This window comes from Narcine bancroftii, chromosome 4 (assembly GCF_036971445.1).
Source record: "Narcine bancroftii isolate sNarBan1 chromosome 4, sNarBan1.hap1, whole genome shotgun sequence".
NCBI classification, from domain to species: domain Eukaryota; kingdom Metazoa; phylum Chordata; class Chondrichthyes; order Torpediniformes; family Narcinidae; genus Narcine; species Narcine bancroftii.
The window spans coordinates 265929428-265953079 of record NC_091472.1 but is presented as its reverse complement, the minus strand read 5'-3'; positions in this window follow the sequence as shown (position 1 = coordinate 265953079).

Below are 23652 nucleotides of genomic sequence, written 5' to 3'. Positions count from 1 at the left end.
GTATAATTTAAGGGATAATTTTTTTATTTTTGCAAATTTGGAGTCTGTATGCAAAAATAATGAAATTAAAATTATAAATTTATAATTTTTTTTATTGATCAATAAAGTTTTCCCTAAAAATATAATTATTTTATGATATTTTTGACATCTTTGAGTGTCAACTGATGCAATCTGATTTAATTATTTGTAATACTTTTACAATGAATATTTTATATATTAGTTTTGGGATTAGATTAAATTGGAGAGAGGGTGGGTCACTAGGGTTTTTTTTGTATATTGTAGTTTTTTTTAGTTTTGATAAATAGATTTTCACCATATACTTCTTTTTTTAATTATGTAACTATGTTATAATGTTCTTAATTTTTGACATTATTTATGCTGAATAAATAAAATATACAAAAAAAAATGAATATGTGGAATTCCCTACCACATAATGTTGTTGAGGTTATTTCATAAGTGTATTCAAATGAGGGTTCAATTTGGTCCTAATGGCTGAAGGAATCAAAGGGTATGGAGAGAAAGCAGGAATGGGGTACTGAGGTCACATGATCAGCCACGATTGCACTGAATGGTGGTGCAGGCTCAAAGGGCTGAATGGCCTTCCCCTGCACCTATATTCTATATTACTTTGTCTCCATAGTAGGTAAACACACTTTTATTCTCTCTTTCCCTTTCCATAGATCTGGCTGTACTTTTCTGCTTTACTTTATTCCTTTACTGTCTCCAACTGATGATTTTAAAAGTTATTGTTGTCTTTGCCAGCTGCATCACACTATAGTACAGATGCTGCAGATAAATAGATCTGAGGTCAATCCACAGGACCATTCGAGTGGCTGATAGGATTACTAGAGTCACAATCCGCCCACCCTCCGCCCCGCTACCACTGATGTGATCCACCGGAATCATTGACTGAAGAGGGCGGGCAAAATCGTTGAGGACCTGTACCACTCTGCATACAGCATCTTTCAGCTACTACTATTGGGAAAGTGATACAAAAGTATCAAAACCAGCACCACCAGGCTGAGAATAATGAACGACCAAAGAAAATGTTTATACAAACTCAGACTCTCAATATTTATTTATTTGTGTATATGAATACTTGTCCTACATATGTATTGTTTGTCTGTATGCGTGTTATGTCTGGTTGTGTGTCTGCATTTCTGCACCAGGGAGCAGAGAATGCTATTACTTGTACAATCAGATGACAATAAACTTGATATGACTTGGTAATTATATTCTGCACCCAATCACTAGCAGTTTTTTTAAAATCCTCCCCTCTCTGCAACTTAAACATGCTTATTTTCCACCTCTGATGAAGGGTCATTGAGTTAAAGCATCCACTTTATTTCTCTCCAACACATGGTATTTGACCAGTATTTTCAATTTCTGGCAACTGCACTTTTTGTTTCAAATTCTTTTATCTTCATGGAAGTCTCTCCACAAGCATTGTGCCCAGAATTGGGTTCAATACTCCATTTGGAAATGAACATTTCACAATCTTTGTTGAGTTTTGTCACCTCAGCACCAATAATCTGTGACTTTTAAAGTGTTTTTTTTTAAGTTCACTTGTCTAATTTACCTGCGATTCTATTTCATACTTATGATTCCTAAATCTTTCTCATCTGTTGACGTTGAAGATTTATGATCTGTGTGCTTCTCTCTTTCTTGCAAACTTTTAAAATTGTACTATTACACGAGCACTGATTCTCTTGACATTTTACTCTATTATCAGAACATAAACAAAACTAGATCAAGAAATTGTGTTTTTGAGGTTCTAATTGCATCACTAAATTCATTCTATCCAAAAAAGATTATTTCCGGGTAAATGAATTATCCTTACCATACTTGACTTTACCATTCATGCGACTGTATGTTGATTCATTAGGTGCATTGGTAGTGCCACTGTTGGGAGTATTCCACCACTGAAGGCATGGTTATGACCAACCATGAGGTAATGCAGCAAGAGACAATGACATGTCCACTTGCAAGTAGCATATTCCCACTAAGCTTCCCAAAGGCTTTCCTACCTGGACTTCTTACACACACACAGAGGTGACAATTAGCAGGAAGAACCTCAGCCACAATCTTGCACCTGAAATACACTTGCCATAGAGGTAAAAGCCATTTGGTCTCTCTTATCTCATTACTACAGATGCAGCCAAAAGACCACAGCAGATTTTTGTTTTGTATCCCAATTTACTGCTGACTGCAGAAGCAGGGAAATTATCCACAAAATATAATTGCCAACAAATTATATAGTGTGCCACACTTTCAAGAGAGAAAGTAGCCAATATTACATTGTGCTCATTACCATCTTTGGCTTGGCTTCGCGGACGAAGATTTATGGAGGGGGTAAAAAGTCCACGTCAGCTGCAGGCTCGTTTGTGGCTGACAAGTCCGATGCGGGACAGGCAGACACGGTTGCAGCGGTTGCAGGGGAAAATTGGTTGGTTGGGGTTGGGTGTTGGGTTTTTCCTCCTTTGCCTTTTGTCAGTGAGGTGGGCTCTGCGGTCTTCTTCAAAGGAGGTTGCTGCCCGCCAAACTGTGAGGCGCCAAGATGCACGGTTTGAGGCGTTATCAGCCCACTGGCGGTGGTCAATGTGGCAGGCACCAAGAGATCTCTTTAGGCAGTCCTTGTACCTTTTCTTTGGTGCACCTCTGTCACGGTGGCCAGTGGAGAGCTCGCCATATAACACGATCTTGGGAAGGCGATGGTCCTCCATTCTGGAGACGTGACCCATCCAGCGCAGCTGGATTACCATATATACTTGTGAAACAGTCAATATGGTGTAAAATTCGACCCCCTATTTTTAGACCAAAAATCTGGTATTTTTCCACATACCATACCATCAGAACTCCTGATGCCTCAACCATGGGCCCTAGCCACCCATCCATTGGAGCTCTCGATGCCTTGACTGCAGACTCTCGCTTCAGCCCCAACCACCTGCCCATCAGAGCTCATGACACCTTTACTGGAGTTCCCGATGCCTTGAAATGCACAAGTACTTATCACAGTGAAAAGTAGTATCCATTTAATAGTCAACCGCATAAATTTAACATGAGAACATTATTTACAAACTTGACTTTTATACAAATATATACTCTATATGCTAACATGAGGAATGGTGGACGATTTTTGCTGCGTATCATGAATATATCATGTTCGAGTGCTGCAAAATTTATGAACAATCAATTATTTACTCAGCATCACTTCATTAATGTGATCTATTCAGAATTGTAGTTGGACTTCACATTGCTTATCAAGAATCGATCTATCTCTGCCTTAAAACTATTCATAAACTCTATTCCTCAAAAGGCGATGGAAGGTGAGTTTCAAAGATTCACGACTCACTGAGAGAAGTTTGACCTCACCTCTGCCTTAAGAGAAACTTCGCTCCCAGTAAACATCTGTTCCACCTCTATCCTGCCAGGACGTTAACAAGAACATCAGCAGATGCTGGGGTCCAGTGCAGGGCACAGAGGTGGTGCAGAAACTCAGCAGGTCAAGCAGCATCCACAGGAAGTAAAAAGGCAGTCGACGTTTCGGGCCAGGGCCCTTCGTCAGGAATGTTGAAAATCAGGCAGACACCTGAATAAAAAAAGTGGGGGGGGGGGGGAGGGAAGGGAGGAGTCAAAAGCCCAAAACAACAACATTCCAGCTCATTCTGCTGGTTTTGATGTAACAACATCGCAAGACTTTATAGAAACTCATCAGAAACTCTTGCCTGAGAAGAACTGCTTTTAGACCTGAAGGAGCAGCTGTTAATTGCCTGTGGAGCAAAGGTGAACATACTGTCTGTCAGGCTGTAGTGAGAGGTTAATTAGTGCCTCATGAGAATATTATTTAGGCAAGCCTTGCATGCTTTGATCATCTGATGTGAATGTACACAGTATGTGCATACAATATGAAAATGTTTATAAGTACATACAAACATGCATCTCTCTCTCACAGAAAATCACTCACAATTCTAAAGTACAAGTTGTAAAAAACTTTAGTGATCAAAGCCATGTTCAAGATTGTTCAGTCACCACCATTATATTATGCAATACCCATTGATGGCACTTTGGCTTTAGTCCCTCTTTAATGAGATGCCTATTTAAATTACAACAATTGGAGTGAATCATACCTGTGAATAAAACTTGGGTGAAAAGAATGATAAGGTGACATTTTTGAAAAGTAAGGAAATACATTGAGAAGCAATGGCCACGATGCCCATATTTGGTAATATCTGACAAATTTGATCTAACACCTGTGCAATTTAGAGTGTCACAGTTCAGTTCACTCAAGTGAACTTTAAAAGGGTGAAGTTATTGAATAAACACTTAGCTGCAGAACCAAAGTAAAAATCTAGATTACAGCACAGTAACAGACCCTTATTGCCCATGAGCCCCACGCCGCCCAAATACTCCAATACAACCCCCGTACATTTTGAAAGGTGGGAGGAGACCGGAGCACCCGAAGACCCGCGCAGACACGAGGAGAACATACAAACTCCTTGCAGTCGGTGCTGGATTCAAATTCAGGTCTCTGTCACTGAAATAGCATTGTGCTAATTGGTTTGCTAACCATGCCGCCCAAATCAGTCATATTAATCAAGTAATACAAAGTAATCAGTGAGCTATCAGTGAATCTTTGCAGAATTCCAACATGTTATGGGCATTTTAAACGGCTCATGCACAAAAATGGACAATATTGGGTCATTCCAAGCTTCATTTATGAACTCATTAACACCTGGTGATTCTATTTTTGAATGATTTTTAATACTATATTCTTAGATCATGAAAATCTACTTTTGAGCATCCATTAATAAAGCTTATGCACTTAAAATTGAAAAGTTTATTTTGCACAAATGAGAAATGATACATTGGTTAGCTCTGTATTTAGGGGAGAATAAAGTTTCTAAAATTTTTAACAAAACATTAGAGTTAAGACTGATTTATTTTGTTCATTGAGGAACACAATACAGGAATTTACCATGTTTAGGAAGACTAGAAGTGAACACGACCCACATCTCTTGATTTACTTTGGTGCTGTCCAATTTGACATAAGTTCTTTAAAGCCAGCCATAAAAGAATATATCTTCAGATATCATAATGGAATCAGTGGAAAAACGCCTGCTTATGTTTACTCTGTCAATGCATATCATAATGTTGTATATCTCCATCAAATCTCCCCCATTCTTCTATGATCTATGGAACAAAGTCCAAACCTGCTTAATCTTTCCCTGTACGTCAGTTCCTCAAGTCCTGACAAATATCTTAATAAATCTCTGCATTCTTTCAATTTTATTGATATCTTCCCTGCAGTTAGGTGACAAAACTGCACATAATATCCAAATTAACCTTCACCAATGTCTTACACAACTTATAATAACATCCCAACTCCTATATTCAATACTTTGATTTATGAAGATCAATGTGCAAAAGCTCTCTTTATGATGCTCCATATGAAGTTTATTTCAGGAAATTGTCGCAAGATTCAATGTATTGTCATTGCAATAAAACAAAATTGCTTTTATCTGCTGTAAGGCAGACAGATTCGCCATGGGCAGAAATTGCCTGAAGCACCTCTTACAGTCAGAGAAGGAGAAGAAAAAGAGAGGTCCACCCCCAGAGTCACGAGTGTCTATAGATTCACCTCCAGCACTTAAGCAGCCCCTGCAGCCACACACTTTTGGTAACCCAAGCTCCAGATCTGAACCTCCAACACAGTCAGGAACCTTTTAGTGCCTTTGGCATCTCTCGCATCCTGGTTCCAATACCTGGTAGCCCTTCAGCCAGTTTCAAGCCCGTCTCTAGCAGTCTTTAGCCCAGCGTGAGTCCCCAAAAGCTGTCTCCAGCAGCCCACAATCTCTGTGGATTATTCGCCTCGAGTCGACAGCAGCCCACCTTACGCGTGACTCTCTCACCTGCGGAGCCGCCTCATTGGTCTGCCGCCATGGTCATCATCCTATGGACCATCTCCTCTGCTTCTCTTTCTCAAATGGGGGATGGTTTCCCCATTTTCTGGTGCCCTGTGCCAGTCCTCTGCTCCCCTGAGGTCTGCAACCCCTTTTGGCTGCTGCTGTTCAAACAGGTGGCCATCTCAGGTGCAGACCTCATGGGCATGGAATTTTAAATAAAACTACTGTCAGCTCCTTTAATGGGCGATTCAAATCCTGTGTGAGCTGTATTCTCAGATCCCTCTGTTCTGCTGCACTCCTCAATTACCTGCCTGTAGGTCCAACCTTGCTTCCTCCAAAATGTAACACTTCACACTTGTCTTCATTAAATTCTCTTTGTTATTTTGCAACCCACTTTTCATGCTGGTCCAGATCTCTCTACAAGCCTTAAAAGCCTTCCTTGTTGTTCATGCCTCCAATCTTTTATGTAATCTGCAAACTTGCTGATCCAATTTACAACATTATCATCCAGATCATTGATATACATGACAAACAACAATGGACCCAGCTCCAATCCTTGAGGCACACCATTAGTTACAGGCCTCCAGTCAGAGAGTAATCATCTACTACCACTCTCTGGTTTCTCACATAAAGCCAATGTTGCATCCAGTTTAATACCTCACCTTGAATACCGAGTGACTGAACCTCTCATGTGGGATCTTGTCAAAGGCCGTACTTAAGTCCATGTAGACAACATCAACAAACTTTCCTTCATCAACTTTCCAGCTAACTCCTAAATAAACTATCTAAGATTTGTTAAACATGACTTATAATGTTGACTATCCCTAATCAGTTCCTGACTATCCAAATATTTGTATATCCCATCTCTTAGAACACTTTCCAATAACTTACCTACTATTGATGTCAGGTCCTTCACTGAATTTGTAACCCCAACCAACCAATTTTCCCCTGCAACCGCTGCAATCGTGTCTGCCTGTCCCGCATCGGACTTGTCAGCCACAAACGAGCCTGCAGCTGACGTGGACTTTTTACCCCCTCCATAAATCTTCGTCCGCGAAGCCAAGCCAAAGATTGATGTCAGGTTCACTGGCTTGTAATTTCCTGGGTTACTTTTGGAGTCTTTTTTAAACAGCGGAAGAACATGAGCTCCCATCCAATCCTCTGGCACCTCACCTGTGGCTCTGGACATTTAAAATGTATCACCAGGGTCCCTGAAATTTCTGCATAACCCTCCATCAAGGTTTGAGGGAATACCTTGTCAGCCCCTGGGGATTTATCCACCTTTAATCACTTTAAGGTAGCGAGCACCTCCTCTCTTTAATAAGTTTATTTCCTTACTGCTTGTTTGCTTCACATCCAAATACTCTATGAAAAAAAAAACATCTCTTCTGGCTCCAAACACAGTCAACCATTCCAATCTTCAATTTTATCTCTTTCTATCCTTTTACTCTTAATATACCTAAAGATGCCCCTAGCATTTTTCTTCACCCTGTCTGCCTAGGCAACTTTGTGCTTTCTTTTAGCCTTCCTGATTTCCTTCTTGAGTATTTTCTTGCATTTTTATGCTCCTCAAGTACCCAATTTGGTCCTTGCTGCCTATAATCTGCTGTACACTTCTCCTTTCTTCTTAACCAGATTCCAAATATCCTTCATAAACAAAGGTTCATTATGCCTACTAACTTTACCTTAAATCCTTACAGGAACATATGAACTCTGTACTCTCTGCATTCTAAATGACACTAATTATCTGACCAACCCTGTATGTCTTTGTGCTGTAATTACTCATGAAGGTTTTCATGGCTGTAATGGGTACAAGATATTAAAATTAACTGGTGTCGAGTCAGATGGCCTTCACCCACCATTACGCTGCCTAAAGTTTGTAATGAAAATGTAAAGTTGACTCCTGGTCTGCATGGAATTAGCTTCAGAGCTATGTTGCTTGCGCTAAGGAGACATGAAACCAATCTGTATCACTAGAAGTCAACTTCAACATTATTTACCTCTGAATCTGACGTGATTTCCACATGAAATGATAATTCTCTCTTCACAGATGCTGAGTGCTTATTGCTTTGGCTCATTTTACAATTATTGTTACCTTTGCAGTGACTCCTTCCACCCTGCACACAGCATCTGTCAGCTGCTCCCACTGGGGAAGAGATATAGGAGGATCAGAGCCAGCTCCAGCAAGCTGAGGAACAACTTCTTCCCATGGGCAGTGAGTATGCCAAACGATCAAAGGATCTGCTCACACTAACCATTTGAGACTCTCATATTCATGATATACTTATTTATTTGTAGAGATGAAATAATTGCCCTGCATCCATATTTTTTGTCTGTATGTGTGTCTGGTTGTGTGTCTGTGTGCTTTTGTATCAAGGACCAGAGAATGCTGTTTCGTTGCATTGTACTTGTACTATCAGATAACAATAAACTTGACTTGACTACTGAATATCAATTGAAGGAAGAGCCCGCATGTGTAAGGCATATAAAAGATGGTCCACCAGCTTCACAGAACACAGCAATATGACACCAAAGTAGAGTGAAGTAGAGAAGGATTAGATTGTTCTGGAGTAGGTTTATATAGGTCAGCATGACATCGTGGGCTAAGGCCCCCTACTGTGCGATAATGTTTCAAAGTCTATGTACAGTACATACATACATACATACATACATACATATCCAAGTTATCCACCTTATAAATACTCCTGCTTCACTTTAACCCAACTTTACTGACATCTGTTCTCATGATTTGTGGGAGGATGTCCTGTAGATATAAACAGGAATGCCATCCATCTGCCCATGTCATGTGGCAACAATGTCACAAAGTCACCCACCAAACAAAGAGATTAGTTGCTGTATCTCTCTATTATTTTGGCAAATCCCTGCAACAGGCCTGCTCTAAGCCAAGAGTTTGGAGTGCATTATGCTTCAGTGTTGACCCAGAAATTCTTGCTACTTCAGCCTGGCAAGAATCCAAAATACATAGTGCTTGCTAAACACAGATTCCAATATCTGCAGTCTCCTGTGTGTCGCCTTGTTCCAGTCTCATTGCTTTGGTATCCAAAGGTCCAAGATGCTCAGAGGGAAAAGTGCAGACAAGTAATAATGCTGCCCTTTGAAAAATATTGAACTTGAAACTTGTAAGCAGTTTCCCATATATTCTCTTGTAAGACAACATGCAAATACTACAACCAGAATTTTGGTCCATCCTTGTCCTTCACATTCAAAGCTTGGTTTTGACTGTGCAGTTCATGTTTCCCAGAAAACATTGGGACCACAATACAAGCTTCAAAATAATTTAAATATATGTCTTAATAATATTTAGAATTGAAACTTCTCCAGCTTTGGAAGCAAACTCTGGTTTTCTCTTCAAAGATGCTGCTGGAACAACTGAATGAGATTAAAATTTTTCATTTTTATTTCACATTTCTGCCATTCACAGTATTTTGCATGTTTTCCATGAGTCCTTTAGAGATCAAAATATTCTATACACATTCACGGAATTGTTCCATATCATTATGGATTGCAGTTACTCACGAACACTGACAGAAGTTTCCAAACCCATAACCACTACCATCAAAAACAAGGCAAGAAGATGTAGAACAGCAACAAGTTACAGAGTTCCTTCATCATCACTATGTCTACATTTTGGAATACCCAACCCAATTTTGCACAGTTCTGGCCACCCAGACCAGGGTTCAAATCCAGCGCTGTTGGTAAAGAGTTTATATGTTCTCCCCATCTGTGTGGGTTTCCTCTGGTCACTCCATTTTCCTCCCTCCCTTCAAAACGTACTGGGATTGCAGGTCAATTGGGTGTAATTGGGTGGCATGGGCTAATGGGCCGAAAGAGCCTGTTACTGTGCTGTATGTCTAATTTTTTTAAATTTCAAAGAAAAATTGACAAGAATACTATTAGGGCTGGTGGTCTGCAATTTTAAAAAGGGACTGGATAGGTGGGGAATTTTCTCCTAGGATTGTGGGAGGCTGAGGAGGAACCTTGTAGAGGAAAATAGTCATAGCTATTTTCTCAGCGTGAAAGAAATTCTAAAACAAGAGTGCCTAAATTTAAGGAAAGATTTAAAAGGGACCTGAGAAATATCCTTTTCACGGAGGATGGTGGATATATGGAATGAATTGCCAGAGGAAGTGGAAAATAAAGGTAGCAGTGTAACGTTGAAAAGATATTTTGACGTCAATTGATAGGGAAGGTTTAGAGAGATATAGTCAAACACTGGAAAATGGCACTAACTTGGATAGACAACTTGGTCAGCATGAACAAGTTGCGTAGAAAGGTCTGTTTCTATACTGTAAGGCTCTATGACATAACATTGTGGAATTTCTTTTACCAGAAGGATTGAAGAACTTCAAAAAAGGAAATTTAGAATTTGTGCTCTTGCCAACAACACCCACATCACAGAAAGCATACAAAGAAATATGTCATTGTACAAATATCATAGTGTAAAGAAATATACAAAGGTGAGACATTTTAATCATATGTCCATGTTGCATTGTCCATGTAACATCATCTCCTGAGATTATTTTTGGTTCAATCAGTGATATTACTGTTAATAGCTGTGCAATATTAGAGTTTAAAACACAAAAAAATGTATTTCATTATGATTAGGAAGTTATTTTGGAACACTACAATCAAATACTGTGATTAATGCCAGAATCATCTTTATACCACGTACATAAGCAACCACCGATCTCTGAAAGTCAATGCTGAGGGAAAAGGGAGCGGTGTAGGAAATTATTTCTTCCCATTTTTATTGTAATCATCATCTGCTCCCTGGCAGCCCAGTGGCAATCAATGGTAATGTCCATGCTTTCAAAAGTCAGCTGTTTTTCTTTGCTTCCTCAATGATATACTTAATTGAGTTTTGGAACAGCAACCATCTAAACCTAAATGCAGGCAATTATTCTGCCAGTACCTTCAAGCTCCTTTTATTTCTTTCCAGGCCTTCTTGTCAAACATAATGTGGAATCATGCCAATAATTTTCTCATTTCATACTTGGCAATGATAATCATTATCCTACATGTACTGAGTTACTTCTTTGGATTATAAACACCGGCATATTAATCTAACTCACATCCTAGCTAAGGGACATCAATAAAAGTGATTAAGAACATAAAGATTGGAGATGCAGGAATCTTGAGCATACAATGAGCTATTGGAGGAACTGAGAGAGTTAGGCAGCATCCTTCAGCAGAAATGATCAGTCAACGGTTCGGGCCAGGACCCTTTTATCCTCTAAACCCTCTTGAGGTACCATGGAGAGCATTCTGGCTAGTTGCATCACTGTCTAGAATGGAGGTGCCAATAATCAGGACCAAAAAAAAAAAGCTCCAGAGAGTTGTTAAATCGGCCTGTAACATCAAGGGCATCAGTCTTTACTTTATCGAGGACATCAACAAGAGGTAGTGTCTTAAGAAACCAGCCTCTATCCTCAAGAACCCCCACTACCCAGGCTATGTCCTTTTCACTCTGTAACCATCGGGGAAAAGGTACAGGAGCCTAAAGTTGAGCACTCAGTGGCACAGGACACTTTTTTCCCCTCTGCCATCAGATTCCTGAATGAACAATGGACCACAGACTCTGCCTTACTTTGTCTTTTTCTTTTCTTTGCACTATTTTTATTTATTTTATAAGGTGGTTCAACAATGAATTTTATGACATGTTCACGACAATCAATTCTGATTCTAATTTCTATCTGTCCACTTCTCTCCTTCTATCCAACAACCTCTCATGTTCTGGCCCCTCCCCAGCTTCTTTGCCCCTTAATATATGTGACAGGATCTCCCAGGTGAGGCAGAGCTTTGCATGCACATCATCCAATCGAATCTACTGCACTCACTTCACTCATTGTGGCCTCCACTACATCGGCATGACTAAACATAAATGGGGTGACTGCTTCACCAAACACCTGCATGGTCCATGGGTCTAACCTTGAACTTCCTGCAGTCAATGATTACAATTCCCTCACCATTCCCATACAAATATGTCTGACCTAGGCCTCATCCATTGTCAAGGAGAGGCCAAATGTAAACTTGACGAAACACACATCATATTCCTCCATAATTGCCTTCAACTTAATAGCATGAAAATACTGCTTTTCTAATTTTAGGTAGTCCTATCTCTATCTTGATCCACTGGTTCTCTTTTTACCTACTGCTGTTCTTTCTTTTTTTCTCTCCCTTTTTACTCCTTACCCCAATGGTCTCTCCCTCAGACTGTATTCCCAATAACCCCCACCCTATCACTTCCTGGCTCTTGCCAGCTTCTTTCCCTCTTCAAATCTTGATGAAGGGTCTTGACCCAAAATGTTGACTGATCATTTCTGCCCATGGTGTTGGCCAATCCATTGAGTAACCCCAGCAGCTCATTGTTTGCTCATTGAAGGTGAAGGATTTCTACTCATCATTATCTCAAGCAAGTTAAACTGGTAGAGTTATTTTGTAAAACAAAACTGGTTCATATTTGCTGGATTTGGCTGCTATCAAAAATGTGTTGAAAATGAATTATTAAACAAAGCATCACTTTTTTTGATGATATCTGTATTAATGGCCCCCTTCTGTCGATTTAGTATCAGGAATTATTGAATTAGACTATACTTAATCTTATGGATGATTGATGACTACATTTTATAGGGCCACTTTATAAAGGGCAATGTCTGTATTTGTAATTATAATTAATTTGCATTACATCATATTTTGCAAGCAAATGCAACACAAATAATCAGTTTTATTGGCAATAAACCCAACAATCTACATGATAGGTTAAAAAAATGCATATGAAAATGGACTGTTCGCCCCACTCCTGTTTGACATGTTGGCCCTCACTGGACATCCAAATTACTGACATCCAGTAAACCGGAACAGGCACCCAAGATGTGGAAACGATGAGGGTTTTCATGTCGAGGAACTTTGCAACAGAATTAGCATTCTTCCTGTCTGAGACAGGAAAACCTACTCATGAATTCACATCAATTCTGTTCTTTTAATTACAATCATATGTACAATCTCAATATTCATTCAGGAACAAGTAAAGATGAAATTATGATTAAGAATAAAGGAATTCACACATTGGTTTTCAACTCTTGAAGGTTCCACTGGGAGTTCATTACTTTTGGAGTATTGTCTAATGCTCATATAAATACAATCAAAGTGGTGAATTTGACGAAAACTGTGAGAAACGATTAATAAAAATACCATGGCAAATCTCAGTGTTTGTGGTTCAAAACCATCAGCAATTAACTGTTCAGACTAAGTTCCTGACTTGTGCTACGCCACTAAACTCCAAACAGATTCTCAGTTATTGAGCAACGTGTCTTCTTAATGCAGGCTCTGAGACTCCCTTGCTTTCAATGAGAAATCTAGATCTCCAGATTATGAAGTAAAGGAGAGTGCTTGCTCTCCTTCCTTAGGTTATTATGCTTCAATTAAATATTTTCAATAATTTCTAAGTAATTTTGTTTTCAATTTACATATTTCAAGAATTTTAATAACTTTAAAATTATTTACTACAATTTTTAATAACTGTAACTGACACCAAAGATAAGAAACATTAAAATAAACTGTTAAAATCCACTGTAGCTTGAAAGAAGGCAATCATTTGTCAGCCAGTTCCAGGGCTGTTATGCAGGCAGGGCCTCTACAATATACCCCTGAGGCCAAGTTGCCTCAGCGATCTTGGTTAAAGGGTGGCCAATGAAAAACAAGGCAGTCGACATTTTGGGGCCTGATCCCTTCCTCTGGAAGGTTGAAAATCATGCAAACACCAGAAATAAAAGGTGTGGGGAGGGGATGGAGGTAAAGGAGAATGAGGAAGAACACAAGCTAAAAGGTAACAGATGATAGGCGGTAGAAGAGAAAGACGCTGAGAAATGAATGGGGGAGAGTGGAAAGGGCTGAAAAGGATAGGTGTCTGATAGGAGAAGGAAGGGATGGGGTTGGGAGCTGGAGGAAGCAAAACCAAAAGAAGAGAGAAAGAAAGAGACAAACGGGAGAGAGTTAACAGAAATTGCAGGCCAGTATTGATGTTGGAGATTGTCAACTGCCTTTTAATTCCTATGAATGCTGAGTGATGTGTGACATGCTGAATTTCTCTAGATCTTATGAGTACTGAGCTATGACCTTAAAGAGGATTATAAAATTATTAGAGGCAAAGATTGGGTAGATAATGGCATTCTTTTCCAAAAATAGGGGAGTATAAACTAGGTTTAAGGTGAGAGGGAAATATTTAAAGGAGATCTGTCGGGCATGTTCTTCACTCTGGATATATGGAGCAAGCTGGTTGATGATCATTGCATTTGAAATGCATTTGGGCAGGTGCATAGATAGGAAAGGAGTGGAGAAGGATATGGACTGAATGTAGGATAACGGTTCAAGCATAGATAATCATCTCGGTCAGCACTCTTATGAGCCCAGAGGACCTCAAAACTCAGCACCCATAGAAAATCACCAAGCCAAATGGTTACTTAAACAAAAGTTGTTTTTCAATTTCTTTAAACATAAAAAAGGATCAAGTTTTAACATTACTATTAACAACTTAACCCCTTTCTAATTCTAAGCGCATGTGTATGTAATGTGCATATGTTCAGGAAAGTTCTTCTCCAAGTTCACCGGTATCGGACAATTCTTATACTGTGCACAGAATTTAACATTTACCATTCAGGAAAGTTCTTGTTGGTTTCAGAGAGGTATTTGTTGATTGTTGGACACAAACAAACTGATTTCCTCCGATTAGCCACTTCAGTGACTTGCCAAAGAAACTTCTACCATCATAGGTTTTCCAAATGATAATCTCTTCTTGCAGGTCACCACAGAGTTCCTCTTGTTTCCTTATTTCAGGAGAAATACTCTAGCCAGCCATTTCCTCTTGTAAGGACTACAAGGGTTTTCAACAGACTGAACTCAGAACTCAAAACCTGTCTTCAAAATGAGGTTTTAACTGTCAGTTTGCCATGTTGCAGCCTCAAAAACCACTGTAGAACTGACTTCTCTGTCTAAGAGAAATCCTGTTTGGTCTTTCCTCTCTCTCTCTCTGCTTGTAAAAAACAGAACTCCCTGCATGGCTCCAAACCCAATCCTTGAAAGATCTTCATCACCACTTGAGCCGAGTCTTTGTTTCATTTGCACCTACTTCTGAAGTTCCTTCCCCAAAGCAGTTCCACTGTCTTTTGCAAAGCCGCTGGTGCCTGAATGTCTGGCTTCAGCAAAGCTCTTGCATTTTAAATGAGATGTGAAGTGTAAGTATCTATTTGCGAACTAACCTCCACTAAATCTGAACAATCTATCTCTTTTAATGACAAATTTATATATAATATATAATATGACCCATAACAGCACAGACAAGTCAACCTGTTTCCACACTCTAGCAGAAGTCCAAAAATCTGGATGCAGAAATCCGGACCACGCAAGAATCTGGACTTTTCAAAAACTCTCAAACTTTTTAAAATTTAGTGGATTTTGCATGTGTAAGCATCACATATGCACAGCGGCAACAAGTGACCAGAAGCTGCAAGTGTTCTATCCACAAGCAGCACAGCAGATGCAACAGAAATGAACAAATCAATATTTATTTGTTTTTTGTATTTTATATGAAAATGTTTCATTAATAATCAAAAATAAATAATTAATTTGTATTAAATTACCTGCTTTCATTTGAATACTGTACTTTATTTACAATGCTCTTTTTAAGCATATTTTCAAGCATTACACACTCTTTTTGTTTACATTTTTGTCAAGTGTTGACTATATTTTCCTTGAACTGCCCATTTTGAGAAATGAAGCATGCTGTTTTTTCTAATGAATAAACTGTCAACATTTACCTGTTCATCTCATCTTTATTCCTCCTTAAATTTCAGTTTTAAAAGTACTGCCCGAGAATCCGAAAGACACAAAAATCTGGACCAACCCAATCCCCGAGCAGTTCAGATTTTCTGACTTTTACTAAATGTCCCTATGACTCTGTACACAATGAACTAGCGTGTGTGAGGGAATTGCAGCAAATTATCTGCATTATCAGAATGCCAGGTTTTTCATGCTGCATATATGGGTTTGAGTTAAGGCAGTAATCTAAGTTTGTTCAGCTCATTTGCAGGTGGGGCTTGTTCAGCCCTCCCAGGCACCTCTACCCCATGTGATTGCAGAACCTCATAACAATTATTAGAAGAGAATATACTGCCATTCATCGCATACATTGAGCCAATACACAAAAGATGTACTGCTCTTTACTGAATCGTACCCTGTCGCTGGACAGAAATGCAAGATGAAAAAGGTAAAAATGATCATGTCACCTCCATTCATTCAAGAGAGACCTGCACAGCCTCAGAGGAACAGTTCACACATCTTACACTGAGAAGCTGCAATATTTGTAATAACGAGGAAAATCTGTCAGAGTAGATTCAAGAGACAAACCCTGCTTGGGTCACTAGCAACAATTTATTTAGCATGAGGTAAGAATAATTCCATTTAAAGAGTGATTTTTTTTAAATATAGGCAGTTTCTTCAAACAAAGCCTTTTCCTTTTATTCAGTGTTGAGTACAGCTGGGCTGTAATTAGTGAGTTCGCTGCCATTAGTCTCTGACACAAAGATGGATTCATTGTATTTGTAGAATTTGAGTTATCTTGCATGATCTAGTGGGAGTTCCCTGCTGGCAGCCCATAAGGAAACAATTTCTATTAGCTGTTCCTAACATGTTTAATTTTTTTCCAGCTTCCATCCATTTTTCCAAAGTTTGGTTTTCTTTTCTTTTGATCACTTTCTTCTTAAAATTCTTTTTAATTAAATTTAATATGGCTACACGAGGAGCTAAGGCTGGAAAGAAAGAAACCAGCTTTAGTGAATCTATCTCTACTATTCTGGAGTAGATTAAAGACCTGAGGAAGGATGTTAAAGAATCCAAAAATGATTGAAAAGATATCAAAGCATCTATTGCTCAAGTTGCCAATAAACTGGGAGTGTTATGGACTGTTTTTGAAATTCACAATAGCAAAATTAAGGATGTGGAAACTTCAGCTGAATTTATGGAAGCCCAACTTCAGAACTTGCAACAATACTGTGGTTTTCCTGGCGAGATTGCAAATCATTTTGTCAGATAAGTCAATGAAATGGTTGAATTCCCCTAAGGTTTCTCAGAGATTTCTGGAAGAATTTCCTTTTACTTCAGCTGTTCAGTCAAGTGCTGATATTTTGGGTTTGACTGTATCTCATTCTGATGGTTATTCTCAGTTCTTGTGTGGCTGTTTAATTATGTGAGTATATGATTCCCTTTGGAATTAGGGTTTTTATAGATTTTTCTTTCGATTATTTTTTTAATGGGGGAAAAGTCAATTTTTTTGTTTTTATTCTTTTTGTATGACTGGAAATGTCTTATTTCCTTTTTATAATTACCAGTAACAATTATGGATTAGTTGGGATCGAGTGTAAGGATATTATTTCAAAATATTTTAAACTTTGTTTATAATTTACCAGATAGGATTAAATATCATCCATTAGTTACACAGTTACAAGTATATAGCTGTCTTCCATTTTAACCTTGTAGTTTTTTTAGTCAAAACATATCTAGTGGTTTTTGGAAGCTTGGTTTAACTTTCAACTTATTAGGAGTGCTGCCAACAGAGAGATGTGTGGGTTATCTGCTTGGTTTGATAGGTTGCTGTTCCTAGGGATAGGTTAGGATAAATGGGTGGGGGGAGGGGATGGTAGTTTTAAATTGGGCTTCTCAAATCAAGTTATTTTGATTCCTTTAAGATATAGTGGTTTCAGCACTTACAGAGTGTTTATAATTTTACTGCCAATTAATTATATTGATCTTAATTTTGCTTTCTTGATAATATTGAATTCTAATTTTTCAGATGGCTAAAGTTATACAGATAATTAATTGGAATGTTTCTGATTTGAATCATCCTATAAAATGACATAAGATTTTTTCACATATTAAAAAAGTTTAAACCAGGGACATTTTTTTTTACAAGAAACTCATTTTCATATATCTGATACCTCTCATTTGTTAAGATTTTGGAAGGGACAGCATTATCATTCAATATTTATGGCAAAGTCAAGAGATGTCTCAATATTGATTGATCAGTCTTTTCCATTAGTTAAACATAATATTGTTTCTAATCCTAATGGATGCTATTTAATTATATCTGGTAAACTTTATAATAAATTGAGTGTTTTTGTTAATATTTACAGCCCTAGTGTAGAAGAACCAAACTTTTTTTGAATGGCTTTTTTTTCTCTTACTGGATTTAAATTTATATTCTTTGATTGTAGGAGGTGACCTCAACTGTTGTCTACAGTACTTGATCACTTGTCTCCCAAAACTGCCACATTAAACAAGTCGGCTATACTCATTAATTTGTTCATGTTACAGTGTGGCATTATAGGTATTTGGAAATTTTTCCAACCTAAAGATAAAGACCTCTTTTTTTACTTAAGTGTATCATACATATTCTTGGATTGATTATTTCCTTGCAGATAAACAATTAATTCCACATTGATTCCTCAAAATATGACTATATTAATCTCTGATCACTCTTTGATGGTATTATCAATTAATATTCTAGATTTACCTAGAACTACTAAACAATGGCATTAAATCCTATTTTGTTGTCAGATCCTGACTTTTTAGAATTCATAAAAGATCAAATTTCTTATTTTGAAAAAAAATTCCTCATTGGGTTTTTTGGAATGGTAATATGGGACTCTTAAAGCTGATATTAGAGGTCAAATTATTTCATTTATGGATAATGTTAAAAAGAGTGCTAATTTAGAAACAGATGAATTGGCAAATTAATTGAAGTTTATAGACCAGCAGTACACCGTGACTTCAAAACCTGAGCTTTATAAAAAAGGGTAAAACTTAAAACTAAGCATTACTTAACCAATTCAGAATCAACTTTTACAGAGTAAATCCAAATTTTATATCCAGGGTGGTAAAGCAAGAATGCTCCTAGCTAACCAATTGAAAGAATATACTGCTAAGCACTTTATTTCAGAAAGTTGTAAAAATAATGGGGTTATTACTACTAACCATACAGAGATAAATAAAGGCTTTTGACTATTTTATTCTAACCTTTATAGATCAAAATCTCTAAAGGATTCAATTTTTATAGAATAATTTTTAGATAAGTTGACTGTTCCTTTGCTTTCTTCAGAAGTTAAGTTATGATTGGAAAAGCCTGTCTTCTCTGAGGTGATTATTGCAATAATTAACTCTTTACAATCTGGTGAAGTTTCTGGCTCCAATGGTCTTCCAGCTGAGTTTTATAAAACTTTCTTGCAATCACTGGCACCACATTTTAACTCAGTTCTCTCTGAATCTTTTGCTGTTGGGAAATAACCTGCTACTTTTTATGAAGCTTCAATTTCACTTATTCCCAGAAAAGAATAAGGATTTATGTGACTGTCCCTCTTATCGGCCAATCTCTCTTTTGAATGTTGATGCTGTGATTGTCTAAAATATTGGCCTGTAGGTTGGAAAACATTATTCCTATTATTTCTGAAGATCAAACTGGGTTTATTAAGGGTGATTATTCTCAATTTAATAACTGTCACATTAAATATTCTTTACTCTCCTCCTGTCTCATCTTCTGAGTATGTTTTATCATTAGAATCTGGAAAAGCTTGTTATAGGGTAGAATGGGGATATTTATTTAATGTGTTAGAAAAATTTAATTCTGGCCATAAATTTATCAATTGGATTAAATTTATATATTTATCTATGTTTCCCCAATCTTTTCCAATTCTTTAAAATCCAAACCCTTTAATCTTTACCATGGAACTAGGCAAGTTTGTCCTCTTTGCCCATTGATATTTAATTTGACATTAGAATCAATAGCTGTGGCCTTTTGGAAATCTAATGACATCTCTGGAATCTTAAGAGGTGGGAGTATTCATAAGGTTTCTTCATGTGCAGATGATCTTCTGTTGTATATTTCAGATCCTGTTCATCTGATTCCAATCATTATCTCACTGATTCACCAATTTGGTCAATTTTCAGATTATAAATTAAATCTTAAGAAAAGCAAGTTGTTTAGATTAAATTCTTCTGGCTCTCTAGATACCACCCTTCCTTTTAAAATAACTAAAAATCTCTTTAATTACCTAGGTGTTACTATAACTAAAAATTATAATTTTTTTATTTTAATGAACTATGTTAAAAAGCCAAGCTCAGTCCTTAATTGGACTAATTAATGATATTAAGATGAATATCTTATCCAAGTTTTTATACATTTTCCAAGCTGTTCCTGTTTTTACTCCCAAAATAATTTTTGATTCGCTTGAATCAATTATTTCCTCGTATATTTTTAAAAATAAGCATCCTCATCTTAGTAAAGTTTTCCTTCAAAACTTTAAAAAAGAAAGATGGTTTGGCATGACCTAATTTTAGATTTTACTATTGGACAGTAATATTAGATGTATCAGTTCTTGTATTCATTATAAAGATAAAATGGATGCTTCAAAAAGGATTAATTTAGAAATTAAATCTACCAAAAAATATTCTCTTATTTCGATACTTAGAATGTCACCACCTTTTCTGCTTCCAAATTATCTGATAATTTGAATCCTTTGAGAATTTGGTTTCAATTTAGAAACATTTTTGAATATGGTAGCGTTTTACTTGCTAGCCCTATATTACTTAATTATTTTTTCCACTTTCCATGCAAGATTCTGCTTTTCGTGAATGGTTTAATTTGGGTATGCAATCTTTTCAAGATTTATTTATTGATAATAATTTAGCTTCATTCAAACAACTATCCCTCAAATTTAAACATCCCACACATCATTTCTTTAGATACCTAAAAATTAAAAGCTTTATAAACTCTGTATTGTTGAAACTTCCTCAAGACCTTGTTATAAATACAATAGGGATTATCTATGATTTTAAAACCAAATCAAAAGAAGATGATATCATCTATATATGATTTATTATTAAAGCCTAGGAATAATTCCTAGATTTAAAAATTATGGAAGTAAAAATTATGGAAGTCAATTTTCATTTTTTGAATACTACATAAGATTCTATCTTAAAATTAGTAAATTCATCTTCGTGTGCCCGACATTCGCTTTTACAATTTATGGTATTACATCGAGCTTATTTTTCTAAAGTTCAATTAGCTAAATTTTCCTCTAACATATCCCTGAAATGTGACAGGTGTAAGACTGAAGAAGGTTCTTTGTAACATATGTTTTGGTCTTGTTCCTCACTTTCAAATATTTTGGAAGATATCTTTTGTACCTTATCTTTAGTTCTCAATGTGAATCTGATACCTAATCCTATAATTGCCATTTTGGATTAACTAAGACAACTGATTTGAATATAACTATATTTCAATCCCATGTAGTCTCTTTTGCCTTCCTTATTGCTAGATGTTCAATATTGATTAGATGGAAAGATGCTGTCCCTCCTACTTATACTCTGTGGCTTTCCGATATGATGGTATCCTTAACTGTAAAAAATCAGATGTTATTCTTCTGCAATGGATTTAAATTTTCTAAGTTTGTAGGGGTCTTTTATCAATTATGTTTGCAATTTATAAGATCACTTGGATCTTGTTTTGTGAGTTTGTGGTTTCTTTTAATGGTAGTGAAATTATATGTACTCACCAGATAACTTCAGAAGGAAAGGGGTTAGAATTTGAAGTATAGTCTAATAGGGTTTTTTTTAAATTTTTCAATTCGCCATGTGTTGTAATTGTTTAATTGTTTTTCTGTATGATCTTTTTATATATTAACTTTGATTAATGACTTTTATCAATGTAAAATCCAAGAAAAATATTGGAAAAGAGTTATTTTGCATGAAACAGCTCTGATGCACCTGTAACAGAAGGTATAATTAGTTTCTCTCTGGTATGCAACAAGAACTAGCTGATGGAGACATACAAAGATCCATAATACAGACTTTTATGTGCTTCCATTTGCATGTGAGCCTTTCTAAGCAGCTGTAGATACAGGGTATTACCAGTGTAATACCTCATTCAATCTTCCACCCACATCATTCAGCCCTATCTTTCTATTTATTTCTCACTACAATATTTTCACTTGAAAAACATCAGACCAGATGCATACCCAATTTCAAATGACTGTAACCACTGCACAACTGGTGTCTTATATTCCAGACAGTTCAGTAAATGCTACAACCAGAAATTTCATTTCAGCCAAATTTATCTCTAAATAGTAATCCTCAAGAAAAAAAATGTCAATTTCTGCTGGAAGATGTTCTTGTTTTGAAATCACTCTTGTTTCTCCAGGCCCTGTGCAATTCCCGGGATGATTGTTCATGCAGCTGATCCTCTCCAACACTGTGGCATAATAATGATGTAAACATACAACAAACATCCTGTTCACTAAGTAAAAGGAAGACATTTTAGATAGCATGATATTTATGCCTAAATATTTTCAGCATCTTTAAAGCTGGTTTAGTCATTTTGTTTTTCTCCTTCTGATTTGTTCATCTCCGAATGGACCCTTGGTGGCAGGATTGACAGCCCTCTTCTACCAAGCCCAAATTCATGCCTCCGCCCAGTGATGTTGGAGTCACTGATAGGTGATAGATTCTAATTGATTCTCACATGGAACAGAAACTCAGAATTGGCATCTGAATATTAAGGTGAATTCCTGCGCTGATGTCATCAATCATAGCCAAAGACAAATATGATGCTTTCAATTAATAGCCCTATAGCCCCCTTGCAAACCACAGCACTTTTTAGTAAAAGCCCTGTTTTCTTTTCCCCTCACTTAACATGAATATTTTTAATTTTGTTTTGTAATTGGTAGAAGAGAAGTATGGAGGAAACCAAAACTTGACTGATTCACAGGAAACAGAACCCATAAACTTTCAGCAAATTCCAAGAGGGGGGCCAGAGATGAAAATGGCTGAATTAGAAGGTGGTGCAAAATACCAGAAGATTTGTTTTGAAAGGTGGAATTTCTCAGGATGACCTATCACAAATTTTGGGATGCTCATATGAACACAGAACTCCCATATTTACTGGCAGTAATTCACTGGCAGTAATTCACTGGCAGCAAATCACTGGCAGCAAATCACTGGCAGCAATTCACTGGCAGCAATTCACTGGCAGCAATTCACTGGCAGCAATTCACTGGCAGCAATTCACTGGCAGCAATTCACTGGCGGCAATTCATCAAAGGCCCTCTGATCTTTGACTCTTTGTGGAGTGCAGGAACAGAAGATGAATTTGTTGCAGTTTCTCAGTGGTATCACTGGAGAATCTATTCCTGAAGGGTCAGTGGTGGAACAGAATGAGGAGGAAAAACTGAAAGGGACAAGGTTAATTGAGATTAATTACTTTAGTTTGCTTTAATAGGTTTAATTGTTTAAAAGTACATTTACATAATTTATTTTTTTAAAATACCTATTATTTTAATTATAAATGTTTTAATTGATTTTTCATTGTTTATACATGTGTAAGTTTCTGAATGATGAAGGCACTGACCACATCCCAAGTCCTTTAATAGCCAGCAAAACCTAGGGCCAAGCTCCCTGTCCAAGTCTTTTACTTTTCTTTTCAAAATATTTTTATTAATTTGATGCAGAGAAATATTACATGCATAAATTTTGTAGATGTAAATTAATTATATTACTTTTATACAATGCAATACAGAATATGTCTCATATCAATTATACATTGACTTGTATAATTCTTTAAAAAAGTGAAATATCCTTATGAGAATATCATATTCTAATATTGAGATACTGATTATCTAAATAGACT